Raw genomic sequence first — 20,654 nt, 5'->3', positions numbered from 1 at the left:
GGGAGGCAGGGAGGCAGGGCGGGGGCGGAGGAGAGAAGAGGACCTGGCCCCCAGGTCGGCGGAGGAGGGAACATTTTCCATCCCCAAGTGGCCTTGCACGTCCTGGAGAGAAACCTCTCCCTTTCCGTTCCTTCCCATCCCTTAAGTCAGCGACAAGTAGCAGTCGCCCTCTTAGCGCCTTGGGATCCTGTGATACTATCTTTCCCCTTTTCACGCGGGACCGCGAACCTCCAGCAGGCACCAACGTCTCAACAGAGTGGAAGGTCTTTGCTGGATTTTCCTGCCGTTTTTGTTTGTTTGTTTGTTTGCTTGCTTGTTTTTTGTGTGATGCCTTCACTTCCTGGCAAGTGGTAGAGATTTTTCGTTGAGTGATACTGACATGAGGTTTCCGTTCCACCGTGTCATGGATAAGTTGAAGTTGGGGATAACCGGTGCTGGGGGGTGGGCAGTGCAGGAACGAGGGAGTTTGCGGGCATCTTGAGGAAGTGCCAAAAATGCCCCCTGACCCTTGTGCCCTGCACAGAGCATTTCCGCAGCAGCCTGTGCAGGGAGGTTAGGCATCTGTCCGGAGCCAGAAGTCTGGGCCTCCAGGGCCATCCTACTTCCTGTCGATGTGGACAGAGAAACCTCCTCCCTTCTCTACAGACGGGGGTGTGGAGTACAAGGAGTGTGGGCTTTGGAATCAGGTCACCCTCCCTTTCTGTGCCTCAGTGTCCTCATCTGAAAATGACAGGCTTCCTGTCAGGATTCAAGATATCACTCGTGGGGGCTCCTGGGTGGCTCAGCCAGTTAAGCACGGGACTTTGGCTCAGGTCATGATCTCACGGTTTGTGGGTTCGAGCCCCGCATCGGGCTCTGTGCTGACAGCTCAGAGCCCGGAGCCTGCTTGGGATTCTGTGTCTCCCTCTGTCTCTGCCCCTACCCGGCTCCTGCTCTGTCTCTCTCTGTCTCTCTCTCTCTCTCAAAAATAAATAAACGGTAAAAAAAAAATATCAAAATACCACTTGTGAAGCGCCTGGACATGTGGATTGTGCATGACCTCCCCACCCACAAACCTTCCTGAGCCCGAGACGTCCCCTGCTTTGCTGAGCCTGTGCCCGTGGGAGTGGGCAGCTGGGAACAGGGCAGAGAATTGCACAATGTGCTCCTTGCCAGCTGGGGTCAGACAGGGCGATGTCCAACCTTCTTGTTTCAACTCCTCTGTTGTAAACAGGTGTTCCTCTTGTGGCCTGCTGATTCATGGATGGATTTCACATTTTTGTGCTTTTTGTTGCTGATATTGCTACCTAAAATGGCTCCACACACGATGCTGAAGGGCTGTCTGGTGTTCCCGAGTTCGAGAAGGCTGTGTGTGCCTTGCAGAGAAAATACCCGCATTAGATACGACTCGTCCAGGCACAGGTTACAGTGCTGGTGGTGGCTCCGAGTTCAATATTAATGAGTCATCTAGATACATATATATTTCTATATAATATATACTTCTGTTTTTAAACAGAAAACACGCGTAACTTAAAGGTTCTGCGTTGATGGGTTGGCAAAAGTGTTACGACCAGAGGCGCATAGGAACTCAACCTTGTGTCTCCTGTAAGAACAATTCAGGGGTCACTGATTAAGCATAAGCATAATTCACAGCGATAGAACCACTCTGAATAACGAAGACTGGCTGTACTTCACCGAAACTCCGCGAAGGGGAGCAGGTGGGTCCTGTGGACCCTGGGGGTTCTTTCCTCCATAGAACCAAAAGTGCAGAGTCGTCTGCTCTGACGGTGCTCGCTCAGTCCCCTCACCTCCTCCTGCAGGGCTGGGCAAAATGAGGGCAGGCATCCTTCACCCAGTTAAGAAACCCCAACATCTGGGGACTGAGCCTGAGGGTTTGGCTTCTCTATCAACCTGCCGGGTGTCCCGATCCTTTTTCTGTGCTCCCCTTGGTGCCCCTGACTTGCTTGTGACCCTTCTGCCTCCATATTCCTTGCTCAGCATTTTCTAACCGCCACCAGTGGCCTCAGGGAAGGTGTTCCCCTGATCAGCCCGGTGTCAGCCTCCCTTCACCGCCCTCAGCCCCCACCCTGGGCTCAGCCTCCTGAGCTTTGGCTGAAATTCACACTTTTCTCCTTCCCCTCCTCCTCCTCCAACTCCTCCTTCTTTATCTTTGTAGTAAAATGTACCAAGCATAAAATTTACCATTTTAATAAATTTTTCATGTTTATTTTTGAGAGAGAGAGAGAGCATGTGCACAAGAGCAGGGAAGGAGCCGAGAGAGAGGGAGACAGAATCTGAAGCAAGCTCTGAACTGTCAGCACAAAGCCCAGCGCAGGGTTCCACCCCATGAACTGTGAGCTCATGACCTGAGCTGGCCAGATGTTCAACCGACTGAACTGCCCAGGCGCCCCTTAATACTTTTTAACAGCTCAGTGGCACGAAATACCTTCACAATGTATGCAGCCAACACCACCGTCCGTTTCAGGACTTTTTCATCTCATAGAACAGAAACTCTGGCCCCATTCAACATTTCCCTCTTCCATTCCCCACAGCCCCTGGCACCCACCATTTCATTTTCTGTCTCTGTGGATTTGATACCCAAGGGACCTCAAAGAAGCAGAATCCCACAGCATCTGCCCATTTATGACGGGCTTATTTCGCTGAACACCGTGTCCTCAAGTTTCAATCACGCAGATGTCAGAATCTCCTTCCTCTTTAAAGCCGAATAGTGTCCATTGTACGTATCGATGGTGTTCCGAACACACGCCCCCAGAGTATAGCTTCTTGGCATAGTGCATATTTTCAGCTGAAGGAATCTGAGAAATGGCAGCTACAGGGACTCTGACCCACCCTGAAGCGGGTCACAGACCCTCACGTGGGAGGTGGCTTCCCCTATGCCCAGAGGACAGGAGCCTGCTTGTCTGCAACGATTCGGGGACAGAGGAATCTGAGCCGATGGGCCCTGCTAAGTTTCCAGCCGTGTTCACCACACTTACCTCTTACCCTTTGTCCTCCCATATTTTTCCACGACTTTCCACTCTTCGTTAAACTGAGCATTAAAACGTTCAGGTTGAACCCTTCCTTTGGGTATTCCTTTCTTTGTTGTTGTTTTTTAATGTTTATTTATTTTTGAGAGAGAGAGAGAACAGGCAGGGGAGGGGCAGAGAGAGGGAGACAGAGGATCCGAAGCAGGCTCTACACTGTGATCGCAGAGCCCAATGCGGGGCTTGAACCCAAGAGCCGTGAGATCATGACCTGAGCCAAAGTCAGATGCTTAACCGACGGAGCCACCCAAGTGCCCTTGGGTCTTCATTTCTATATGAAGCCTCCTGTGTCACATTGCTTATATTAATGCATAACTATGCTTCTCTCACAAATCTGTCCCAGTCGGGAACCGAAGAAGAGATTTCTCCCGCCTTCGGTACATTCCGTGAATGCGCGTGCATTCACGTGATTCCCTCCCGCATCTCCAATAAACACCCCTCTTGCTCCATCCCGGTCCCAGGACCCCACTCTTCAACCCTGGGCCTCAGGGATGACATAATTTTCAGGTGTGTCCCTGTCCCCAGAACGGGATCCGGGAAGTCCTGTGTCATACGTGCATTCCCCCAATCGTCCTGGCTCCTGGGGAATAGGACAGTCCCCGTTGGCCGTGTTGGGAGGGCATGGAATCGGCTCTGGGAGACCTGGGCGACGCCGAGGGTCTAGTCACTGAGCCGTGGGGAAGTCGGACGGACGTTCCCTGCCACACACAGAGGCTTCGTGGCTGCCGACCAGCATTGCCCGCCTGCCAGAGATGACGCTGTGCACACAGCCTGGCCCCCCCCAGCCAGCCCCTTGCGGTGTTTATTGAGTGAATGAGTAAGTGAACGAATGAGGGAATGAACGCTAAGGCGCCCTCCTTTCCTCCCAACGCTCCTTCACAGACCTCCACGTTTTCTTCACTATTCGTTAGTAGCCTAGGTGTGGTCTTAGACGGATTCTTCCAGAAGCCGACCCAGAGACCAGGATTTGAGTGCCAGGCGATCCCAGGAGACACTGGGAGGAGGGGGGGGGGGTGCGAGGTTGGGGTCTCAGAGGCAGGAGACCACTCTAGGTAAACGGGGCTCACTCGCACTGGGGTCCTCGAACAGAGACAACACGCCATGGGGAGCAGATAGGAGGGTTTTTTTTTAATTTTTTTAATGTTTATTTATTTTTGACAGAGAGCAAGCAAGCATGAGTGGGGGAGGGGCAGAGAGAGAGGGAGACCCAGAATGCAAAGCAGGCTCCAGGCTCTGAGCTGTCATCGCAGAGCCCCACGCGGGGCTCGAACTCACAGACCGCGAGATCATGACCTGAGCTGAAGTCGGAAGCTTAACAGACCGAGCCACCCAGGCGCCCCACAGATAGGAGGTTTTTAAAGGCAGCAGGGGGCAGATAAAGGAAATGGTCACTAAAGAATGCATTGTTTCTGGGCCCTTTTAAGGGGAGTGGAAACTGTCAAATGGGCAGATCACCTCACTACTGCTGACCAGGTAATGCTAGGTTAACTGGTTGAGGGCTATATTCCTGGGAGAGGCTGAAATTGAAATTAGCTCAGGTATTAAGTCTTTGTTTGATGATCTGGGCTTAGCACAAGTGACTCCATTTCGAGCTTGTTATTTCTTCTTAACGCAAGAGGACGTGGGGGAGGGCCGCTGGCTGGGGGCGAGACACTGTTAGCTGCGGGGGGCGGGGAGGGAGAGCCAGGGAAGCCTTCTTGGAGTGTGGGTACCCTAAGAACAGATGGGATCAGAAGCAAGAGCCTTGTGACGAGGGGAGGGAGGGAGCCAGCCAGAGGGAGACAGGTGAATTGGGTAAGTGAAGTTGCAAGTTTAAGACCAGGCAAAAGGTCTCCAAGGCGGGGAGACAGGAAGATAAGGCGAGGAGGAGGCGGAATCTAGGGGAAGGGCCCAAGGGCCTTGGGGGACCAGTAGGAGTCCCCATGTGATACCTGCTGCAAAAGAGAAGCTGAGGGTTTAGGCAGGGGAGTGGCAATCTTATTTACAAAGCAGGGAGAGCCACCTGGAGTCCAAAACCCTGCAAGCGGAATTCGGCAGGCTGGTGAACTTGGACGGGAAAGAATTACCTTTTCATTTTCACTGCGTCTAACCGCAGTGTAGTATTTCCTTCGCACGCAAACGTAGGGAACAAACCACGGTAGTGTTCATTGGAATTACCTGCAACTTTAGGGGCGCCTGGGTGGTTTGGTCGGTGAAGCGTCCGACTTCTGCCAGGTCATGATCTCACGGTCCGTGAGTTCAAGCCCTGTGTCAGTTCAAGTCCCCTCCTGGAGTTCAAGTGAGTTCAAGCCCCTCCTGGAGACTGCTTCAGGTTCTATGTCCCCCACCCCCACCCCCCCGCCCCTGCCCTCTCTTTCTGTGCCCCTCCCTTGCTCGCACTCTGTGTCTCTCTCTCTCTCAAAAATAAACATTTAAAAAATTAAACTAGGGGCACCTGGGTGGCTCAGTCGGTGAAGCATCCAACTTTGGCTCAGGTCATGAGCTCGCGGTCCGTGAGTTCGAGCCCCGCGTCGGGCTCTGTACTGACAGCTCAGAGCCTGGAGCCTGCTTCGGATTCTGTGTCTCCCTCTCTCTCTGCCCCTTCCCCACTCACGCTGTCTCTCTCTCTCTCTTTCTCTCTCTCTCTCTCTCTCTCTCTCTCTCAAAAACAAATAAACATTTAAAAAATCAAAGAAAAAAAAATAGAATCACCCGCGACTTTGTTCCTAACGGAAGTCACCGATCTTTTTATATCGCATTGCAGTTGTGGCTCTGAGATGATATTTATGCTTGTGGGTTTGAAATCCTGGTGTCTGAGAAGACCCCAGGCGTGAGAGCTTATTTACTGCACGGACAAAGAAGCACATCTGCTATCATACCCACGGTTAAAACATATTTTGATGACTGGATTCAAAGCCAAGTGGTTTCCTTTGTAATTCCACGAATTTCATCTCACGTGTTGAAAAACCTTCCTCTGAGACCGGGTGGCCGTGGAGGCGGGTTGCCGGCCGCCTGCAGGGCAGGGGCCCCGGAAGAGGTGGGGCCAGTCACGGGCAGCTATTCAGGGGGTGCTTGCACGAGGGGGCCGGAGCCGGCCACGGAGGGGTGGGTGGGCTACTTGGGCAGCAGAGAAGAGTGGACCTGGCTGGTGGATGGAGGCGAATCCAGAAGGGCAAATGGGGGCCCCGCGTCTGGCGCGCTGAGCTCTCTGAGCCGCGCGAGCCTGCTGGACAGCCCAACGCAGGTATCAGGTGAACACGATTTCGGGGGGGGTGGGGTACAGAGGTGGTAGTTAGAGCCCGGACACCAGAGGAGACCATCCGGGAGGGGTAATGGGGGAACAGGGCAGGCCCACATGGGGGGAGGTGCTGGAGGGAGGAGAGAGACAGCCTAGAGAGCAGGTGTCACAGAGAAGAACCGTGGAGGTGGCCTTGGCACACGGGACAAAAACCGGTTGGGGACGGTGGGGGAGGAGAGCGTGGGGACAGCTGGCGGAGTCAGCTCCTTGAAGAAGCTGGAGTGGAGAAGGAGGGAGGGAGGGCGGTCAAGAGGGGCTTTTTGAAACAGCTGGTGTTGGGGGCGCCTGGGAGGCTCAGTCGGTTAAGCATCTGACTTTGGCTCAGGTCATGAAGTCCCTGTTCATGGGTTCCAGCCCCACGTCAGGCTCTGTGCTGACGGCTCGGAGCCTGGAGCCTACTCTCGATTCTGTGTCCCCCTCTCTCTCTGTCCCTCCCCCGCTCGCACTCTGTCTCTCTCTCTCAAGAATAAACATTAAAAACTTTTTTTTTTAATTTTTTTTGTAACATTTATTTATTTTTGAGACAGAGAGAGACAGAGCATGAACGGGGGAGGGGCAGAGAGAGAGAGGGAGACACAGACTGGGAAGCAGGCTCCAGGCTCCGAGCCATCAGCCCAGAGCCCGACGCGGGGCTCGAACTCACGGACCGTGAGATCGTGACCTGAGCTGAAGTCGGATGCTTAACCGACTGAGCCACCCAGGCGCCCCTAAAAACTTTTTTTAAATAATAAAAAATAAAATAAGGAGCTGGTGTTAACTCACCTGCTTCGGATCCTGTGTCTCCCTCTCTCTCTGCCCCTCCCCTGCTCACACTCTGTCTCTCTCTCTCTCTCAAAAATAAACACTAAATTTTTTTTAAAATAAAATAAAATAAAATAAAATAAAATAAAATAAAAAGCTGGTGTTAACTTGCCTTTGTATGCAGGAGAGAACGGTCGAGGAGAGAGGGCTGCGTTGTACAGAAGATGAGGAGGACGTTGCTGGACAGGTTCTTGGAGAAAAGGACCCAGTGGGAGGAAGAAGCTTTCCAGAGGCAATTGACTTTGGATGGGGCCGGCCGTCAAAAGGGCCCTTTGGATTGGGCCCAAGTGTGGCCCAGGGGATCGTCAACATGAGACGGGATTGCACATAGTCTCTGTGACGATGAGGTCACTGGGTGAGAGTGGATGGCGAGGAAGGCACATACGGGTGGGAACGGAGAGGTTTCTGGAGAGGTTCTTGCAAAGCTCGCAAGGCGGTGTAGGGCCTGAGCCCGCGAGCTCCAGGGCCGTTCATTGAAAGGGGGCCTCGGGATTGTGTTCTCTTCTCCGGCAGCTTCCACCCAGTCTCGTGAAAGCGTAGAACTCCTGGAGAGGGTTAGGAATTTTACAGGTGGCGTGACAGAGGGAGAGAGGGAGGAGGATTGAAGGTGTTTGTAAGGAAAGGGGCACCTGGTGTGTTAAGCTTACTAAACACGGGGGCCGTCAGACTGAGGTGGCTCCTCAAGCCTTAGCAGTCCTGCCTGTGGCGCCTCAAGGTTGAGAAGTCAAAACCCGGGGCACCTGGGCGGCTCAGTGGGTTTAGCATCCAACTTCGGCTCGTGATCTCATGGTTCGTGAGTTCAAGCCCCGAGCTGGGTGAGTTCGAGCACCGTGCTGACAGCGGTGCCCCACCCCCTGCCCCTCGCTCACTTGTGCCCATTCTCTCGCAAGAAAGAAAGAAAGAAAGAAAGAAAGAAAGAAAGAAAGAAAGAAAGAAAGAAAGAAAGCAAAATGAAATAAAATAAAATAAAAAATAAAAATATGTATAAAAAAAAAAGAAGAAACCAAAACCTAAGGACGATCCATCACAAACAGCCCACCAGGCTTTCCCAAATTAGCCAAATGCCCAAGTCACAGCCAGGCGATACAGTCCTTACTGTGCTTCTGTGCCCTCTAGAAAGTCCTGTCCCTGGCTCCCAACCACTTCATGCGTGACACGGCCCGGTTCACGTCCATTTGCTCAGATAAACTCTTACAGTTTTTAATCTGCCTCCGTGTATCTTTTAATGGGTGGGCCGCAGAATGTAAGCTGGGGAAGAGGGATGCGAGAGCCAGAGAGGGGATGTGGGTGGCGGCAAAGCTCCAGCGGGGTCAGTGATCTGGGGGTCTCGAGGCGGCTGCGGCTCCCCTGAGGGCGGACGCGGCTGGCAGAGGAACGGGTGGGGGTCCTTGCACGGGAGGATGCTAACGGGGTCCCCCGGGGGGTGAGCAGTCAGCAGAGGTGGTCACGTGAGGGTATGACGACGGGGTGGAGGGCAAGACCATCTACGGAACTCTAGGGCCCGGGAGCCTGGAACGTGGATGCCGTGGTCCCCAGGAAGGGCGGCCTGAGTGGGTCCACCCAGGGGCACGAGACCGTCCGGGGGCAGCAGCAGCAGCAGGCTCGGGTACGAACCGTGAAGTGGGCACGTGAGTCGAACACGGGGTATTGGAGGGATGAAGGAGGAGAGACAGTCTGGAAGCAGGGGTGAGGAGCGAGGAGGATGCCCACTGAGAGAGAACCCGGTGTCCTGGGCGTGGCATCGGGGGTAGACCTGCGGGGTGGTGGCTGGGGATTGCTCAGGCCCACGGCCACCGCCACCAAACCCTTAAAGGGTCTGTGACCCCAAGATGTTGAAGACACGCGGCCCACGTCTGTCCCTCGAGGCTGATACGAAACAGAAGCTCTGTGATGTGCGGGAACAGAGAGTTCAGCTCACCTCAGGCCTGGGGCCTCCCCCCGCCCCCACCCCGGCAGAACCAGAGGCAGCCTGGGACTCGGGGCCAGCCCCGTGCCGTCTTGGGGTTTTTGCCCCTCCCCGTTGGGACATTTGCAGGCTGGGCCTGGTGTGGCCCTCTGGCGAGCTGGGGCCACCTCACCGCGTCCCTCTGGGGAACAGTCACTCCTTGGGGCAGTACTGATGTTAATACTAATATTAATAGCCATCGAGAGCGTGCTCTGTGACAGGCACTGTGCTAGGATTTGTACCCAGATTTTGTTTCACGCTCCCAATAAGCCGGTGAGGGAAGCCATGTTCTGACCACCCCACCCCCCCCTTTCACAGATGAGGAAACAGGCTTAGAGGCTGAGTGACTTGCCCTTGGCCAGCAGGCGGTGGGGCCAGGCCGGAAAAACCCAGGCAGTCTGATCCCCTCTTGGCTGGAGAAGGGCCACCTAAGTTAGGGAGGAGGAAGGGGGATCAGGGAGGGCTTCCCAGAGGAAGTGACATTTTCATGGATTTGAACCCACACATTTTACTTGCCTGGCTTGTCCCCTGGAGGCAGGGGACCCGGGTGGGCTGGTCTACATCTCTGTCCTGAGTTCCCAGCACCGGCCCTGGCGCAGGCCGAGGGGACTCAGTGACTCTGAGAAATGAATGCGTGAGGAGCATCTGCTCTGGTCCCGGCCTCGTCCTCACTGACCCCACGCCAGCCTGTCTTGCTTACCAGGACAGTCCACCACCCTCGATGCCCAGTGGCCTTGGCACCCGGGTCCCAGCACGCCCTCAGTCCTGGCAGTGAGTCCCAGGCCAGGGCCAGCTCACCTCTGGGCCAGGGAACCGAGGGGGTGGTGGGGCCGGAGCGTGCGGACCAGTGGTGAGAACAGGACATTCCTGACTTGGGGAGACACTACCCCCGGCTCCCACCCCACCTTCCCAGAGTCTCAAGGTCAAGCCCCCCTCCCGCCTCAGTGCATCCGCGGGGCTCACCTTGGTGCTGATCATCAGCCCCGGCAGGTGACCAGGGCCGGGCCCGGTTAGAAGTGGGGGCAGGCATTTCAGAAGCTGTATGCGTGTGTTGGGGTGGGGAGCACGGGGACCACGCGGTTTGGGGAAGGCACCCGAAGTGCTCCTATGCCCACAGCCGCCTTGAAATCCAAGGCTGTTCCTGGGTTCGCGCCCTGCGTTGGGCTCTGAGCTGACAGTGCTGAACCCACTTGGGATTCTCTCTCTCTCCCTCTCTCTCTCTCTCTCAAAAAGAATAAATAAATAAACTTAAAAAAATACATTAAAAAAAACAACCCTCTTCTATCTGTTTACAGTGACCTGGAGGCATTTGTAATGAAGGAAGCAGATTCCTTTGAAGAAATTGTAAAGGCGGCCGCAGAGGAGGAGGAAAAGCCGCTTTAAGAGCTCGTGCCCACCTAAACTCAGAAGACGGACCGGCACCCACTGCAGACTCCCGATGCCCCTCGCTCTGGTGCCTCCCGGATGGCGCCTCACGGGGAGGAAGGCCTTCAGCAGCCAGACAGGCTTCCAGAAGGGCCCGGCAGAGCGGGAGGGAGTGCCTGGCCCACTTTTCCGGGAGAAAGGGCGGCGGCACTGAAATAGAAGCAGCGAGGCTGACCCAGTGGGCAGGGCACAGACGGGAAACACTAGGGCATCGGAGACACAGGGCACAAAGAGCATCAGGTAACCCGAGGCCACGCTGGGGTGGAATTTCTGGCTGGACTCGGCCTCTGCAAATGGCCCTGAGATGAGACGGACCTGCCCTGTTTCCCAGAGAGCCGGTGGGACCAGCCTGCTCGTGTGGCCACAGGGCGCCGTGGGCAGGGCGTGTGGCTCCTACAGGTCACTCGGGAAGTCTGCGTGGCCTTGGCAGGCTGGGCTTGGCGTCTGCGTCCGGGTGACCTCAGGCCTCCGCACGAGACCCCACACGACGCCTCAGGGTCATCGCCGAGAATTCGCCAGGTGAGTTTATTTCTTAAAAGCCGGGACCGTAAGAAGCAGATGGGGTCAACGTGGAGTCCTGGCCGCAAGAGTTTGGGAGAGCCCCGAACACAGACCAGCAAGGTCGTGGTGAAGGAGGCTGTTCCCCAAATAATTCCCTCGGGAAATGGGAGAGAAAGGGGGCAGGGCCACAGCACGACAGACAGAGGAGCCCGATGAAGCTGAGCAGGGACAGCTGGGGACGTGGGGACCAGCCAGGCAGGGCAGTGTGGGTGCAGAAGGCCACCAGGACCCTTCTCCGGTGTCTGGCCTGGGGGAGTGGCCTGAAGGTGAAACAGCCCTGGCCCTTGCCCTCGCCCCCCAGGTGGTCTGTCTGTCCCCACGCGGGGTCCCCTGTTCGCTCCCCTGCTGGCTCGCGGGGCCACCAGGTCAGGCCCCCGCCTGACTGGCCCTCTGGCTCGGGGCAGGCTGGCACTCCCCGCTGTCTGGGTGCCCTGCCTCTTACATCCAGGTCCCCTGGGCTGCTAGGTCTGGCTGCCCTGGGATTCCGCACCCCCCCACCCCCACCCCGGGGCTAGGCTTGGCTCAGCGAGTGAGGAGGGAGGGAAGGTGGGGGTGAGTGCAGAGGAAGTTCCGACACCCACGGGGCGAATGTGACCGAGGGTCGTTGACCGCTTCTGTTCCCATCTCAGTGATGTCATTTCCTGGTGCCGGACCCCGGGTCTCACGCCGAGGTTCTCAATGTCACCGTCAGGATACGGACAAAATACCTACCACCTGGTAAGGGTCTCGGGCATGAAGTGCCCCATGGCGCTGAGCCCTTAAAAGGCACCAGGGTTGGTGGCTGTGGTTATCATCGTGGCTGGCGGGGGACAGACGGCCGCCATTGTCAGGCCCCTGGGACGCTGGGGAGGGCGGGGCAGGGGCAGGGGCTGCTTCTCCGGCACCTTTCTGCTGCCGTGCATCCCTGCTTCGCTGAGTCCCCACAACCATCCCGATGAGAGATGCCCCTGTCACCCCCACTTTACAGATGGGGAAATGGAGGCCCAGAGAGGTGGAGTGACTTACTCAAGGTCTCCGATCTGGTCACTGGCAGAGCTGGGGTTAGAAACACATCTGTCAGTTCGCAAAGCCCTTTGCTCACTGCCCTCCAGCAGAGCCATTAAAGGTACTCAGGGCAAGAGTTTCTGGGGTCAGGGGAAGGACAAGCCCATCCAGAACCCCTGCACAACGCTTCGGGGTAGGATGGGCCCTCTGGACACATGGACGTGTAGCAGTGCGGGGCATAGACCAGAGCCAGGCTGCCTGGGCTCCAGCCCCAGCATTGCTAGTATTCAGCTGTGCGACCTCGGGCAAGTGACTTCACCTCTCTGGGCCTCAGTGTGAAATGCAGGTAATCTGAGTGCATCACTTCCTGGAGTCATTACGAGGAATGACATGAGCTAATCGTTGGAAAAGTGATGAGAACAATTTCTTAGTAAAAAGAGAAAAGAGAGAGAGAGAGATGAATGAGACCAAAGAGTTGGGCTTTAGAGCCAAGCAGGTGGCACAGAGCCCCCAGGTCCTGAAACGCATCAGAAGTGACAGCCATGGGCAAGTTACTTCACCTCTCTGTGCCTCAGTTTCCTCCTCTTCAATGACAGGCGCAAGAAAATCTGCCTAAGAATCTGTAAAGTGAGTTCTGTGGTTCTCAGGAGGGGCCACCCTGTTCTCCTCTCCATGGGGGCTATTTGACAATGTCTGGAGGTTTTTTTTGTTTTTTTTTTTTTTGAGAGAGAGAGAGAGAGGGGCGCCTGGATGGCTCAGTTGGTTGAGCGTCCGACTCTTGGTTTTGGCTCAGGTCAGGATCCCAGGGTCGTGAGATCAAGCCCCATGTCCAGCTGAGAACGGTGAGATCGTGACCTGAGCCAAAGTCGGACGCTCAACTGACTGAGCCACCCGGGCGCCCGCTGCCTGTATTTATTTTTGGGAGAGCGTAACCAGCACACCCTAGTTAGAGAGATGGCCCCCTGCCCGGGAGCAGCTCTGAGCCTTGGCCGGAACATGTCCCTAAGGACCACACTGCTTTAAAGGAAGGGTGGGGCACGCCCATACTTGCCCTCTGAGCAAACCTCACAATGTCTCCCAGGACCCTAAAAAGAGACCCCAGGGGAAGAAATGAGCAAACGCAATTCACAGTCTCCTTGGTGACCCGCTTCCTTTTTATAGGCAAATTTAATTGTTCAATCTGTTGCATCAGGAGAGAAACTTTAGAAAACCCAGAGGGAAAATCACCAGTAACCTCGCACCCTTGCCTCTCAGAGGTATTTCAGGTACTTGGCAGACCGGCTTTAAGGCATGGCCGGGCCTCAAAACTTTGTGGCTCGGGGCAAGTGCCTGGCCTCAGCTTTCCCTCCTGTAAAACGGGAACAATGGGACCTACCGCTCAGGACTCCCATGAGGTTAAAGACCACGCATGCCAGCAGAGTGCAGACGAATCTGGGGACCCTCTCCACTGTGGCCTGCTTTCCGGAAGTCACCAGCGCCCACGCGCCCCTGCTCCTACGTGGCCACATCCTCACGGTTGGTGGAGACCATCCAGGCCTCCTCCGTGGCACACATCAGGACGTCGCGGGAGCAGCCTGTCTGCCACGGAGTGGCCTCGGAATCACAGTCACGGTGCATCGCAGAGAAGGAAAGGCGGGGAGTGGCCTGGGCGCGCACACGTTCACAGCCGCAGGGACAAGAACCGGCCAGCAGTGTGGCCGCGGGGGCATCTTGTCTCCACCGATTTGCAGGGTTCTTTTGTGGTTTTTTTTAACCACCAGCAAGAACTCGTGGCGCTGGTCCCTGCCCTTCCCTCCTGCTGAAAAACCAGAAAGAAAGCACTTCCTGGAGCCCCGACCAGGAGGCCTGGATGGCCTCGCCGATCAGCTGAGTCGGTCGTTTAACCTCTGTGTCGTGTGGGTCTGCTGGAAAGAGCCAATTGTCCTGTGAAGCGGGGACTTCAGAGCCCAAGCGAGGGAGACTCGAGCGGTCTCACTGAGTCTCAATTTCCCAATCCGTACATGGGGATGATGACAGGGCTGCCTTCAGAGGTTTGCCGGGAGGATTAAACAGGTAAGTGCTGTTCCACTGCCTGGTAGAGGTCCCAGCCCCAGATCTCCCACGCCATTCGGGTCTCAGCTTCAAGTTCCTCGCCTCCAAGGAGCCCCCCATGCAATATACAACCCAGTATCGACTGGCCCCTCTCCAGTACCTGTCACTGGACTTCTTACTATCTGACCCATCTCTGGCTCACTTTCTTTCTTTCTTTTTTAATTTTTTTTAATGTTTATTTTATTTTTGAGACAGAGAGAGACAGTGTGTGAGCGGGGGAGGGGCAGAGAGAGAGAGAGAGTGGGAGACACAGAATCCGAAGCAGGCTCCAGGCTCAGAGTTGTCAGCACAAAGCCCGACGCAGGGCTCGAACCCACGAAGCACGGGATCATGACCTGAGCCGAAGTTGGACACTCAACCGACTGAGCCACCCAGGCGCCCCTGGCTCACTTACTTTCAAAAAAATGTGTTTATTTGTTGGGCGCCTGGGTGGCTTGGTGGGTTAAGCATCCGACTTCGGCTCAGGTCATGATCTCGCAGTCTGTGGGTTCAAGCCCCACATGGGGCTCTGTGCTGACCGCCTGGAGCCTGCTTCGGATTCTGTCTCCCTCTCTCTGTGACCCTCCCCAAGTCGCTCTCTCTTTCTCAAAAATAAACACTAAAAAAAAAAATCTAAGAATGTATTTATTTGTTTATCGTCTACCCCACGATAATAAAGAGCAGGGCCTTTGCCCGTCTGGGTCTCAGCTGGATGCCCAGGACCCTGACCTCCAGAATAATGCTCCCAGATCGAGTGAGTCCTTCCTCTGGGAAGGCCTGCTCCCATGTCCACACTGCTGGTGGACTCCGCCCCATCACAGGGCACCCCTCTGACATGCAGCGGCTTCAGCAGGCCCAGCTGGCCTGGGTCCTGGCATCTGGGGTGCCATCGTTTGGAGGAGCTGTCGGCCCTGACATGTCCTGCAGCCAGTGGACCTGGACTGCTCAGAGGAGGAGACACCGAGAGACACGGAGACCCTGGTCAAAGGGGTCAGGAGACATTTTCGTACTCGGACGAGTCCAGGGGTGGGGGGTGCTGTGACCCAGACTGTGAATGCTGGGTAAGCTTTCGCGCGGTGTCAGCCCCCGGGTGGGGGCAGGGGTGCAAATCTAACCCTCCCACCCGTCCCCCACCCGCCCCTGCCGACGCGAGCCGGGCTGGTCCCTACTGCCTCCCACTTCTACGTCACAGAGCCTGGTCCGGCGCTGGTGTGCCCCCCCCCCCTTGCCCCCCACCGCACCCTCACCTCCGGGGCCTGAGGCTCACCTCCGGGGCTTCAGGGAAGACTTGAGCCGTGGGTGCCGGGGAGCTGGGCTCTGTCCATGCCTGGGGATGAGAGCAGGAGGGAGAACTGGGAGTCGCGGTGTGAACTTGGCCTCTCTGGGCGGCTCAGTTTCCCCATCTGTTAGCCAGCGGCTTGTCTGCAGGGGCCAGAGAGACCCCGGCGGCGAGGAAGAGAGTAGGGTGCAGCGTCCGGCCTGGGGAGCCCCAAGAACGTGCGCGCGTCGCGGACATGGGGGGGGGGCGCCCCCGCTGGGGCAGCAGGTCACCCCGACCAGGTAGAGGCCCAGGAGGCCGCAGCCCGAGAAGGACAGGCGCCAGCCGCACCTGGGCTCGTCCACCGGCAGCGGTGGGAGTCGAACCCCGGCTTTCCTATCTCTCCCGCTCTGTAAGCGTGAGTTTGCGTCTTTCTAAGGCTGCGGGAGCTCCCCGCTCCCCGCCCACCCTCGTGACGTCACCGACCTCAGGCGGCTGGGCACGCGGACTCTCCGGCTCCGTGGATCACCGACCCGGGCAGGTGCGGCCGCGGCGCGCCGGACCCCGGCCCGCACACCGCACACCGCCCCGCGCTGGGGGTTCCGGTCCTCAGCTCCACGTCCTCCGCTGGGCGAACCCCTACTCACCCTTTACCGCCCACTCAGACGCCACCTCCTGGGGAAGCTGGGCTCGCCCTTCACTCTTTACCCTATTTAGGTGACTCCAGACTCTGGCTCCAACGACCCCGCGTTTTCCGCGCTGCCCAACACCTGTGGCCGTGCGCCAAGCTGCCCCAGGGCCCCATCGCTGCTCTTCGCGTTTGGCCCCAGCAGTGCTCTCCACCCCGGCCTTAGGGTGCTGGGGGCAGCCCTCCTCCACCCCATCGTTGGCCTCTCCAAGAAGGCCCCTGCGGTCCTAAGTGGCCTGGGTGCTCGCCGCCGGAGCGCCTCCTGCAGGTGGGGACCCACACTGCCCAGGAACCCCCCTGTCCAAATGGTGGACGCCTGCTCTCCCCTCTGCGGTGGGGGCCGCCAAGTTTTCCCAAACCTGCCCTTGGGAAACTCCGAGGAGCTGAGGTTGGGGTAGCGGCTTCCGGCCTCCCGGGTGTCAGTAGAGACCCGCGCCCCACCCCCAAATCTCCACACCTTCGTCTCTCTCTCCAGGTCGGCCGCGGGAGTAGGTGCCCTGGCTCTTCTGAGCAGGGACGCAGAAGGAGGTGCACATCCGCTCAGCGCTTGATAGTTTCCAAAGCCCCTTTTCAGCACGCCTTGTCACAAAGGTCCTCGCCCTGGTGACATGGTGACCGTGCCCATCTTAGCCCTGGAGAAACAGCGAGGCGACCTTCCAGATCACCCACTGGCCGGCTGTCAGTGCCGCAGCACTGTAGTGGCACTTTACCAGCCCACCGGCCCAGCCGTGGAGCTGGGAGGTGACGGGACCTCTGGCATCCTGCGGAGGCAGATGGCCATCCCCGCCCCAGGCAGCTGTGCCCCTCCTCTCGGCCTCTGTGACCTACTGTAGGACTGGTCACACTGGTTAGCTGGACCCGCCTCCCAGCTTGCATGGGAGGGTTCCTCATCCAAGCGGGGACTGATCCTGTTTACCTAAACTCCCCCACACGCTGGCTGGAACAGGTGCTCAGAACCTGTGTGCCCTGTGTCAGAGGGGTTTTGCAAGACTGAATGGTAAACAGCATGAGCCAGGGGCCTGCTACGAGCTTTACAAACGTAACCCGTTTAAATCCCTGTGATGACTGAGTTACGTCCTTTTGCGTCCCCGTTTATCGATGGAGGAAACCAGGGTGCTTGACGTCCAGCAACAGGCAGGGTCACCTGGTGAACAGCTGGGATGTGAGTCCAGGCTCCGGAAATGATTCACGCTGGGGTGCTGAGTAGGGGAGAGGGCCCCGGGAGGTTGCTCTACCCCAGGAAATGGAGGGGGATGTAGGGGCTCCCGAGGAAGAAAAGGTGGGGTCCAGGGGGTAGAGGACGGGGCTTGGAGGGAAAAACCTAGAGCTGGGGGCTAGGGGGAGAGGCTTCTATTTTAAGGTTTTTTATTGAGTTATAATACACCCATGGTCAAGGGCACTGATTGTGAATGCACAGGTAGGGGAATACCTTGATTGCAAACACTCATATAGTCAGATCAAACTGTGATGTGGGTCCAGCCCCCAGAGAGCCCGCATAATCTGCCCAGTCACCTGCCCCTGGAGAGACAGAGAGAATGCGAGTGTGGGCTGGCAGGAGGGACCCAGGGACAGAGAGGGGGTGTGTGCAGGTGTAGGGGTGGGGGCTCTGAGCAGGCTTGGCTGCAGCCGTGCAGGGTGGGGAAGGGGGATAGTGGTCTGTGAGGGCAAAGCTGACTTTCTTTTGGATGTGCTTCTGTGGAAAACGGGTCCCGGGGTGACTATCTCCGGGAGATCTCAGACAGCCACCCCCAATTTGCAAACTCCAATTCCTGAAGCACAAAATACATGGAAACTCAGCTTGGTTCCCAGGCTTCTCCCGCTAACCCTCAGAGCCTGCTCTCTTACCTTATCCGATTCTCACTCCTCCCGACTCCTCCCTGCCTCGGTGCCTTGGCTCATCCTCTTCCCCTCTGCACCCGTCTTCACTTCCCCACCTAGTGAATCCTCACGCAGCCTCCAACAACCAGCTCAAATGTTGCTTTGTTCTCTGAAGCCTCTGGGACTTGTCCCCAAGGGAACACCTGGCCCCTGAACTCTACCTTCTTCTGAACTCACATTGGCCATCACCACGTGCCCCAGCCTGCCCCCAGGCCATCACCCACGGATGTGTGTCTCCCTCAGTGGATGGTGGGCTTCCTGGGGGCAGCCACCTGCTCACTCCTCTCAGAGACGCCAGGGCCCTGGAGGCGGTACGTACGGGGACATGTCAATTTCTCTTTCTTTCTTGAATTCTAGACCCGCACTGTCCAACATGCTCACTGTTAGCCACTTGTGCTCCTGAGCACTTAAAACATGATCAATGCACCAGAGACACTGAATTTATTTTATTTCCAGTAATTAAATTTTAAATTTACAAACCAAAGCAGGTGCAAAATTTTCTCATTAAAGGACCCTATTGTTTTGGGAGGATTACATTTTACTTTAGCTGTTGAAAATGTAATGTCCAAATTGGGATGTTTTAAGAGCAAAAGATTTAGAAGTCTTGGAGAAAAAAAGACTAAAGTGTCTTATTAATACTTTTTTATATTTATTACATGTGGAAGTGATAACATTTTGGATATGTTGAATGGAATAAAACACATTATTGAAAATATCTCACCTCTTTCTTTTTAGCTTTTTTAAATGTGGCAAAAAATTAAAAGTATCATATAAGACTTGCGTTATATTTCTGTTAGACTGTGCTGTACTTGAATTTAAGGGGGGAAAAAGGCTGCCCAAGTAGAAAATGGAAGAGGCGTGAAAAGATCCTTCGTGAAAAGGAACTGAGCATTTAAGTGGCTGGACACTGTGAGATGTCAGTATGATAAGGCTTACCGGAAGGCTAGTGAGACCTGAGGCCACATTAACAGAAGCAGAGCGTCCATAATGAAGGAGGTGAAAGTCAGAGCTGTGGCTGTCCCCGAAGTAGGGGTTTCTGTTCTGGGTTTTGCATCTTAGAGTGGCACTGACCACCTTGAGCGGGTTCAGAGGGTCTACGAGACTCAGTGGTATAAGGACCTGCCTGAGGTCCTGGGTATCTGCCTCTTCAAGGCTGCCCCAGGCAGAGGGAGCAAGTCTGTTCTGGGGTCCCAGAGGGTTGAGCTGGAACTGGCAGTACAGGGAGGTAGATTCTCACACTTAGATTTCTCTTATGGGAAAGAGGGCTCCCTCACAAACAGGAAGTTCCCTCTCAACAGAGGTGTTCGAGCAAGGCTGGATGACCACTGGGGTGTTGGTAAGGGGGCTTGGGAATGAGCTGGGTCCCTAGAGGGTCTCCGGGTCCTTCGAGTCTCAGGCGGAGGCTCTTCGAGGCCTGGCACAGTCACGCCTGTGGGGTGCGGTGGTCCTGGGCTCCGTTTGGTGTGGTCCGGTTCCCTCCCGAGGGCCAGAACCAGCCTCTGATGGCCCTGTGGGTGGGACCCATTCCGGATGCAGCTGGGTCGCCTGCCACCAGGGTGGGTGAGTCAGCGCGGGACAGGGTGATGCCGACCCGGGCTTCCCAAGGCAGCTTGGCTTCTGAGCAGGGTGGAGGGGCAGACGAAGAGCCCAAGGGAAACAGGGTCCAACCCCGGAGCGGTGACTACAGCGAGATCCGCCAGCAAAGTAACAGGATATTTGCTCACGCACAGACGTGTCTGGAAGGAACTTCCTACTGCAGAGATTTTCAAGCATAGACCCAGGTAGAGAGATCAGTATCATGGACCTCGCACACCGTTGCCCGGCGGCCGCGGTGAGCCACGGACTCATGATGACAGGGGCTGCCTGTCAGGTTAGGGAGTGGGGTTCTAGCTCATTACACCCTTTAAACCACAGAGAGAAAATGGGGTGGGGAAGTGCCCTGGGGCCTGCCACGACCTGGCTATCGTGAGGTGTTAATTCAGCCTCAGCAGTAAATTCAGGCCCTGACCGAGGTGTTTTCTAGATCCCAGAGACATGACTGAATCTGAATTCATCACCTGCTCCCAAACCTGCTCTGTCTGTGAGGTCCCCATCTCAACTGGTGGCCCTGCTGTATACGTAGTCACCCAGATCAGAAACCGGGGTTTCATCCAGACCGTTCCCTCTGCGTCGGCCCCCGTGGCCCCCGTGCGTGTCTTCAGTTGCACGTGCTGCCCCCTCACCCTCCTGAATGTCTTCCACGGTGGCCGCCCGAATCCTAGCCCCATCATCATCTTCCTCTCTGCTGCCTACTGCACCGGTCCTAGCCCCGGTGTCACTCTCCTTATCCTTCCTCCACGCAGAGGCCACGTCCCATGCCGATTACACTTACCATTTTGAGATCTGGATCTGATGCCAAGCCTCCGTCTGCCTGACTTAGAGGAAGGTCCATTTCCCCAAATATCTCTGCGGGTCTCTGTGGGTGCCCATATCCCTCAAAGCCAGAGGCCCCTACAACTCCATGGAGGGACAGATTTGATCCCGATGCCTACACCTGCTGGTCTCGTTAGGTCGAGCGTACTGGCTGCTGTCTGTGGACAGCCAGGTGAGGGGGTCCACGCTGCCCGGACAGTCGTTCCCTCGGGGCACCTCTGCTGGGTGTGTCCCCACTATTGTCACTTCTGTCCTCATGGGGCTATGATGGCTGATCAGTCCTGCTGGATAACGAGAGAGTGAGCACGCTCCCCCGGCTCCCCGGGAGCCCC

The 20,654-nt window shown here is 56.4% G+C and overlaps 2 long non-coding RNA genes across 4 annotated transcripts; one reads left to right on the top strand and one right to left on the bottom strand.

Annotated features, from left to right (window-relative positions):
• Window positions 1-37: 37 nt before the first annotated feature.
• LOC109265691 (uncharacterized) lies at window positions 38-5,286 on the bottom strand. Of its 2 annotated transcripts, XR_008419611.1 has the most exons (3): window positions 5,181-5,286; window positions 1,183-1,355; window positions 38-340 (listed from the first exon to the last, which is right to left on the bottom strand). It is a non-coding gene; the product is annotated as an uncharacterized LOC109265691 (long non-coding RNA). The 2 variants fall into 2 exon arrangements; XR_002079307.2 differs by lacking the exon at window positions 38-340 and having other exon boundaries at window positions 1,041-1,355.
• Window positions 5,287-10,843: 5,557 nt separating this feature from the next.
• LOC128775031 (uncharacterized) lies at window positions 10,844-16,958 on the top strand. 2 transcript variants are annotated; one of them, XR_008419609.1, is made up of 3 exons: window positions 10,844-10,990; window positions 16,062-16,300; window positions 16,508-16,958. It is a non-coding gene; the product is annotated as an uncharacterized LOC128775031 (long non-coding RNA). The 2 variants fall into 2 exon arrangements; XR_008419608.1 differs by lacking the exon at window positions 10,844-10,990 and adding an exon at window positions 13,877-14,068.
• The last annotated feature ends 3,696 nt before the right edge of the window (window positions 16,959-20,654 follow it).

The sequence above is a fragment of the Panthera pardus genome, unplaced genomic scaffold, assembly GCF_024362965.1.
Source record: "Panthera pardus isolate Hobbes unplaced genomic scaffold, ASM2436296v1 HiC_scaffold_6, whole genome shotgun sequence".
Lineage (NCBI taxonomy): Eukaryota > Metazoa > Chordata > Mammalia > Carnivora > Felidae > Panthera > Panthera pardus.
Note: the sequence above shows the minus strand (reverse complement) of the source record. Positions and strands in the feature narration are given on the sequence as shown.